Here is an 8,192-nt window from a genome sequence, read left to right on the forward strand (position 1 = left end):
GAGCCCTTGGCAAATTCTGACCACTAAGAAGTCACCTAAAGTCATTTATGAGGAACAGTCAGGAAACTCCTTGTTGCCCGTGTATGTAACCTTGAACACAAACTTTGAGAAAGAAGATATCCTAGAAGGAATCCCTCAAAACAGGGAGCCATATGAGCTCCCAGGGTCCCAGCAAAGATCCTTCGTGGTGCCTGTCCAGAAGAAAGCAGTGGATGCAGGAAGGCGGGTTGAGAAAGCAAAGTCCAGGGGATGTCAAAGTGATGTCAAACCAAGGCTTGCAGTTTGGGTGGCCGATGTGAGCTCTCCCGGGAAAAGCCCGGGGGAGGTGATCTGTGGAACTCAGCCCACCAGCGCCTGAGGGGAGGGAGAAATCATACTGACAACCATGGCAGGGCAGAGGGAAACAGGAGAGGTCACACACAGCCAGAGTCAGAAAGCTGGGGCTCACTTTCTCGCCTTCCAGTTCTAATTTCCTTATCTGCGCAGCAAGGGTTTTGTCCCAAATCTTGCTAATACTTTAATTTTGGTTTTTCAGTATTTGGTGAAAATAATTACCATTGCTTTTTTCCTGAATCTGAGATAGGATTTCTTTTTCCTCTTGGTCCTCTTTTCTTCCCCTCCTCTTCCCCTTCCTCCCATCTCCCCCAGCTTCAGATCCCTTCCCATCTCCAGAGTCTGCCTCCCTGTTTCCTAACATCTCTCTTATTTCACTCTTTAAATTATTTATGCTTTGGTTTTCTCATATAAGCAAAACTATGTGACATTTAACCTGCATGTGATTTATTTCGCTTAGCATCGTGGTGTCAAGGTGCATCCATTTTCCTATGATGATTCAAATTCATCCTCTTTTGTGACTCAGGGTGCTCCACTGTATGTAAATACATTGTTTTGTTTACCCATGCATCTGTTGACGGATCTATAGGCCATTTCCAAGATTCAGCTATTATACATCACGCTACTATAAATATGGGTATGCGTGTATCCCTGTAATATGATGTCTCTAACCCTTTTGAGAAGATATCCAGAGGGCTATAGCTGGGGCCAATAGAATGTCTAGTTTTAGTTTTTTGAGGCCTTCCATACTGATTTCCAGGGTTATTGTGCTAGTTCATAATCCCACCAACAGTACAGAGGGGTTCCCTTCCCCCATAACCTCACCAGCATTTCTTGTTGAGCTCCTGAGGATAGACATTTTTTTCTGGAATAAGATGGAAATATTAGGTTGTTTTTGTTAAAGGTGTGGAGGGAAAAGAGACCACCTGAGGAAGCTCTGTATAAGCAGCCATGGCTGCTTATTCACTCCCGTGGGTGGGAGCAGGTTGAGTTTGGAGAGCAAAATAAGGAGGAAGCCAGGGTAGAACAAAGGAATTTTCTTTGTCTTTTTGAGACAGGGTCTCGCTATGCAGTTCAGGTTGGCCTTGAGCTCACCTGGTAGCCCAGGCTAGTCTCGAACTCGCAACGATCTTCCTGCCTCAGCCTCCCGAGTACTGGGATTACAGGTGTGTGCCACTATGTCCAGCAGAACAAAGGATTTAAAGAGGAGGGGAAAAGTTTGTTGCCTGAAGAATTTGGGGGTGGAGGTAGTGAGGTTGTGCTTTTCCAAAGGAGTGAGCAGATGTGAGTGTGGTCACGTTTCTCGGGATGGGCGGTGCAGATGGACATGGCTTTGTTCTTCTGTGGTTTACCACCATGCCTGTGGTAACAGCCTCCCCTGTCAGGTGTGACAGTCTTGATTTGTATTTCTCTAACGTCCAAAGATACCAAACAATTTTCCTTTACCTATTGACCACTTGTATTTCTTCTTTTGAGATATATCTATTCATTTCAATTGCCTGTTTTTATTGGATCTTTTATTTGGGGGCATAATATTTTGAGTTATTTATATATTACAGATATTACTCCAGGTCTGAGTAGTAGTTGGGAAAAAATTCTTTCCCATTCTGTAGGCTGTCTCTTCATTCTGCTGGTTGTGTCTTTTGCTGTGCTTTTTTATTTGACATCACCACCCTTGTTGATTGTTGGTGCTGTTTCCTATAAAATTGGAGTTCAGGAAGTCCTTGCCTATATCTATGTCTTCAAGAGTTTTACCAGTTTTATCTTCCAGCAGATTCAATGTTTCTATTTTAATATCTAAGTCTCTGATCCACTTTGGTTTAATTTTCATACATGATGAGAGATATGGATCTGATTTATTCTTCTACATGAGAATAACTACTTTTCCCAGCACCATTTGTTAAAGAGTTATCTTTCCTCCCTTGTCTTTCTGGCCCCTTTGTTGAAGATCACACAGGTGCACGTGCCTGGGTTGTTTCTACACCTCTGCCCTGTTTCATTCATCCATGTGTGTTTTTGTGCCAGTACCATGCTGTTTTTATCACTGTAGCTTTGTAATATAACTTCAAATCTGGGATTGTGATGCCTCCTGCTCTTGTTGCCCAGGATTCCTTTTCTACTCTGGGTCTGTTCTTGTTCCATAAACTTAAAAAAAAATTTCTAGTTCTGTGAAGAATTGGTATTTTGATTGGAATTGTATTAAGTCTATCCATCATTTTTGGTACTATGGCCATTTTGAAAAAGTTGGTTCTGCCCATCAGGGAACAGGGGATTCTTTCCATTTGCTAACATCCTTGCCTACTCCTATGAGCTGGAAGGTCCCCCCCGAAAGCCCTTGTGCACTCACAGGCCAGGCTTTTGGGGGCAACCTGACCCCGGGAGCCACAGCTGAATGCTCTGTCAGGAGGCGGGGCCTGGTGGGAAGAGTGTCCCTGGGAGCGTGGCCTGGACGGCACAGCACCCTCCCTGTCTCCTCCCTCTCCCTCTGCTTCCTGGCTACCCTGCCTTGAGCAGCTGTTCTGTGTCCAGGCCCTTCTGCCTCTGAGGCAGCAACCCGGCAACTGTAACTATCATCCGCAGTAAGCCTCTCCTCCTTTCAGGGTGGGCGTTGGGTCTTTTGTCCCAGAGTGAAAGTGACTGAAACACTTTGCACTGAGCTATATCTCCAGCCCTTTATTATTATTATTTTACCTTGAGGCAGGGTCTAGATAAGTCAAGTTACTCAGGCTGAACTAGGATTTGCAATCCTCCTGCCTCAGCCTCCCAGAGCTCTGGGACTAACCACTATTTTGAAAGTAAGCCCTTGGCTCAGGCTCTGGGAAGAGCAGCCGCATTCTTGGCTATCCCGAGTAGGCTCTCCTTCCCTCTGTTCTTCTTCACATACCTTCCCTTCATTTCTTCCTTTGTTGTTGCTGCTAACAAGCGAGGGCTTGGAACTGGTAGCCTGACAAATAATCATTTCTTCCTTGCTTGCAAGATTTTGTTACTTTCAAACTGTTTTCCCAAATGTCACCTTATTTGATGCATGTTATAACTCACTGCTTTCGCTGGAACTGGCTTCCTGCCCACTGGCAGAGGAGGAAGAGAGAGCCCCAAGGACCTGAGGGACAGCAGAGCTGGGTAACGCCAGACGCCCCCACCAGGCCTCAGCCCACCCTGTGGGCCTTGTGCACGCACAGCTTGGGACAGAAATTTCTGTGAGTTAAATAAATGACTCTTGACCCACCTGTGTTCTAGAGGCTGGTGATTGCCTGTTGATTATTAAATTGTTATTTTTCAATTAAAAATGGGTCACATATAGACAAGGAAACAGTTTAAGAACCAGCCAGACATATCAGCCATTGACATTTTGCCAGAAATCCGCGCCCAGCTTACGAAATCCTGGAGAAGCACCGGCTCTCTGCTCTTCCTACCTTGTCTCGCTTCCTCCAGGACTCACCTCAGCTGCTGCCTGGAGCGGTGCCTCTTTGCCTGGCCTGTTGCTTAATTTCTGCACCACAATGAGTTGTGAGCCGTGCAACACGATCTTTGCACACTGTAACAGTCTGCATGAACAGCACAGCACACACCTAGTCTAGGCTCTGGGCTGAACAATTCCTTTGGCTTCTTTGACTCTTCCAGGTGTCTCGCTACTCTCATGCATGAGAGGCCTGCGGAAGGGTCTGGAGAACATCTAGGACACCAGCAATTCCTGTCACAGAAAGCTGATGACATCCCAGGACAGGCTGGACTTAAACCCAGGGTTTGTTTGCTTGTTTGTTTTTTTCAGTACTGGCGATTGAACCCAGGGTCTTCTCAGTGAATGACATCCTCAGCCCTTTTTAATTTGAATGTTGAGACAGGATCTTACTAAGTGGTAAATTGCCCAGACTGGGCTGGAACTCATAATCCTCCTGCCTCAACCTCCCTGAGGGCTGGGATTACAGGCATGCACCACAACACCAGGCCAAACCCACACATTTTATAAAGGAAAATCAGGCCCAGGGGAGAGAAAGATTTTTTAATGTTACACTTTAGAGATGGTTAAAGCCGGGACCAGCTCGGGACTGGGAACATCTTCGCACTAATTGCGTTGCTGTCCTCTAGTCTTACTTTGACCCAGCAAGCCGCGGACCAGTGACTTATCCTGCTTTGCTTACGCAGGGGAAATGCAGCAAACTGCAGTGCGATGCTCAGAGACTTAGGCAAGCTACGTCAGATTGTGTACCTGTGCCCCTGGGGGCCAGCCATGATTTCAGGGTCTGGGGAAAGAGCCGGTCAAAGAGCGGAAGATGTTTGTCCCTGTGAGCACAGACTCCCCTCTGCCTCCTAGGAATGCCGCTGGGAAAGGTCCGACTGGCCCACCCTCAGCACGCCCTGTGGGCTCCCAGACCTGCAGAAGTAGCCCACGCGGCCCACAGAGGCCTCCTCCCACAGCCAGGCACAAGGCCCCTGACCCTCCCTCCCTCATGGCCCAGAACAAAGGCGCAGCTCCTTGGGCTCGCAATGTGGGTCTGTCGTCTGAGTAACCACGAGCAAGTCCAAGGGCTTGATTCATTGATCCAGCACCAGTTCCACACCGACTGCCCTTGGCTCAAGAGTTCTTTCTCAGCTTCCTCAGAAAGTGGCCCTAAGGAAAAGAGAAACGCCCTATCACCTCTCCCTAGACAAAGCCGACGTCCCACTCCAGGTTTTTACCAAATCACGGCACCCGACAAAGTTGCCACAAAAGCTGCCCTCTGAAGAGCTTCCTCCCAAGCCACACCTGGGTGACCCAGGCCTCAAACTCACCTCCTGAGCCACACACGAAGGGCCTGCCCCCCACACCTCATGGGGGAGCCCTGAGGCTCCTGCCCAAATCCCAGGCAGGCATCTTATCTGAGAGGGACCCAGTGAGCGTCTTTTATGGTTTTTAACAAAAGCTTTGTGATTTTCCACAGAGAATTTGTACATATGCTGAAAGGTATTTATTGCTAAATCCCTCATGATTTGATACTGTTGTAAATCACATCTTTTTAATTAAAAATATTTAATTTTCTTTTTTAAGGAACTGAACGGCGGCCTTGGGTTCTCTTTGCCCTGAGCGCCCTCAGGTGGCCAACTGGATTACAGCCGTTCTAAATCGCCACCTGCGGGGCAGGGAAGCCGGCGGGCGTTCAGTCTCCGGCTCCTCCCTCGTTAAGGCACTCAGTGCAAAACACGGTCTCTGAACAGCGCCCCTCAGATAAGTGACTCGGAAGCAAGGCTGTTTCCTGCGTCACAGACACGCAAGAGAAGAAGAAAGCGCTGTTCCTGCCCCCGAGGAACTGCAAATGAACTGGGCAAGACTGACTCAGAGTCACAGTGACCCAGGCGGAGGGACAGAGAGAGTGGGAGTCGCCGAGACCGTGGTGGCCACGCTGGGACAGCAGTGTCCGAGTTCTCAGGAGAAATTTTGGGGGCCAGGGAGTCACCAGGGGGCAGGACAGGGAAAGACCATGTGTCCCCACGGGGCGCGGGTTCCTGGCTCCTGCGCTGGCCTGGGAGCCGTCTGGGTCCTGTGTGATGACACGCGCAGACTCAGTTCTTCAGCAGGAGCTGATGGCGCGGGGAGATGTGGAGGCGGCCCGAGAGAAAAGGCCTCAGAGGGAGACAGAAGAGGCTGTTCCTGCAGATCGGATCAGACCTGCTGTCTGTCACCACTCCAAGGCCAGGGAGGGGAACTCAGAAGAGGGCGAGGCGCTCACTCTGGGGCCGCAGAGGCAGGGAGAATTCAGAAAAAGGGAATGAACTCGGGGGCGCTGAGATGAGGGCGCAGGCACACAGAGTGGTCGGGAGAAGCTGGGGACAGGCAGGAGGGCTTGGCGTGTGTTTAAAGGACGCTCTTCCCTTCTTTCCTGGATCATTGTCTTTTCTATGAGGCCTGAAGATGGTTTTCCTCAAGATACAAGGGCTCCACGGAGAGTTAGGGAGCACGAGAGTGGCCCAAAGAAAGGCATCCTTGCGCAGATTCCTTGAGCAAATGCTTCCCTCGTGCTGTGATTTCCGCGGGGAGGGACTGGCTGCCCGGTACTGAGTTTCCTGTGAAAGCCTGTGCGTCAGCAGGGCGTCACCCACTGTGGACAGGGCCTGCCCTCCCGCCCACTGTGTCACCCGGCCTGCAGACTTCCGCCCCCGGAAGAGTGAGGAGCCAGCTCCCAGGGAGGGAGCTTGGCCCAGAGGTCCCGGAGGGGAGCAGACAGTGGGACACTGGTGGGACCACCACAGCCCTGGCTTTCACGAGGGATCCACGGGGAGAATATTCCTCGGCTTCAAAAGGGAAGGGCGTCTGGATCACAGATGAAACCTGAGGACCCGACACCAAGTGAAACAAGCCAGCCCAAAAGGCCAACACTGTGTAGGTCCACCCCGTGGAATCCAGCATGGGGAGTGGTCAAACTCCTGAGGTTGGAAGTAGAGGGCAGTGGTCAGCACCAAGAAGGGAGCAGCCCATACAGTCAGCCTGAAGCTGGGTGTGGTGGCACACGCCTGTAGTCCCAGCACACGCGAGGCTGAGGCAGGAGGATCCCAGTGAGTTTGAGCCACCCTGAGCTACATAATGAGCTCAGGTCATCCTGAACTACATAGTGAGATTGTCTCAAAACAAAACAATACAGAATCAACCTGGACTACGACCCCTCTCTAGGAACGTGGGGACCCAGGCCCAGGCCTATCTGCTTCCTCTAGGGTCATTAGGTCCCCAAAGTCATGGGTGCCAGTAATTCCCAGCCAATTTATTCCCACTTATTATACCTTTTCCCTTCCTGGAGCAGACCTGTGGAGCTGGACCACCTGGACAGGAAGGTGGTGTGGAAACAGGAAGTAGAGTGTGTGTGCGTGTCCACTCATGTGGGTTTTTGAAACCCAGGAGGGAGGTTGATAACGCTGCTTGTGATACAGGGCCAGGTCATTAAAATATGAAAACAGAAAGGGTGGCAGTTTGTACCAACTTCCAAGTCATGGATGATGCTGAGGCCCAAGAAAGAGGAAGCAGTGCAGAGGGGCTTTAGCTGTACGATGCTTTTCCAGCAGTATTACTATTTCACTCAGAGTTCTGCGGACAGCAGCAGGCAGCAGGCCGCTGTGTGCTACAGTACTGGGAGCTCTATGCCCCCCCATCCAGTCACCCTGTTGCCTCCCCAGGAGACAGCTGGACGTTGGTACTGGTGGGAAACTGCATCCCCTGGGCAGCAGCTGAACTGAGGGGACGGCAGAGAGACTGGTGTGAGTTCACCGCACTTCCAGCTCCTGAGCACTGATGCCTGAGCAAGGGAAGATGGTGGGGTGAAGGGCGGTGCCGTGTTTGGAAGGAGCCCAGTAGGGCTGGTGCCTCAGCTTCTGGTCGCCCTTGCTGCCCTTCCCAGGCAGTTAAAGCAGAGAAGGGTTTGTGAGTCGGGCTGACAGTTTGCTCCATGGAAGGAACCCGTCAGAAGTGTGGATTCCCACTTGCCTAGGGCTGAAATGGGGTTCAAACTGGAAGGCCACTTCCCAGGGACCTGCAGCAGCCTTGGACGACCAGGACAACTGTTCCGTGTAGTGCGCAGGTGCTGAGGCGTGGAGGGGAAAGGGCTGATGGAAGGTGGGGGGCGAGGCCAGGCTTGGCCGTTGTTGCTCACTGCAGCAACCTGGGGGTTTCAAACTGTTCACAGTCAGGGTCGGAGTGTGGCTCCCCCTGAGGAGCCTTAAGCCACCTTGGGTTTCCGGGAGGAGTGAGATGGGGCATTTCTCTCCTCCCATTGCACATAGTGATTCACTGTTTTCAGGATATCTTAGCAGTCTCCTCCACCGTCTTAGGGAAAAGGCTTCCAGAGACCGTGCTGAGTGCAGGCCCCGGAGGGGCAGTGGGGTCCTCCTTAAGTCAA

This window comes from Chinchilla lanigera, unplaced genomic scaffold, assembly GCF_000276665.1.
Source record: "Chinchilla lanigera isolate Chin_1 unplaced genomic scaffold, ChiLan1.0 scaffold00014, whole genome shotgun sequence".
NCBI classification, from domain to species: Eukaryota; Metazoa; Chordata; class Mammalia; order Rodentia; family Chinchillidae; genus Chinchilla; species Chinchilla lanigera.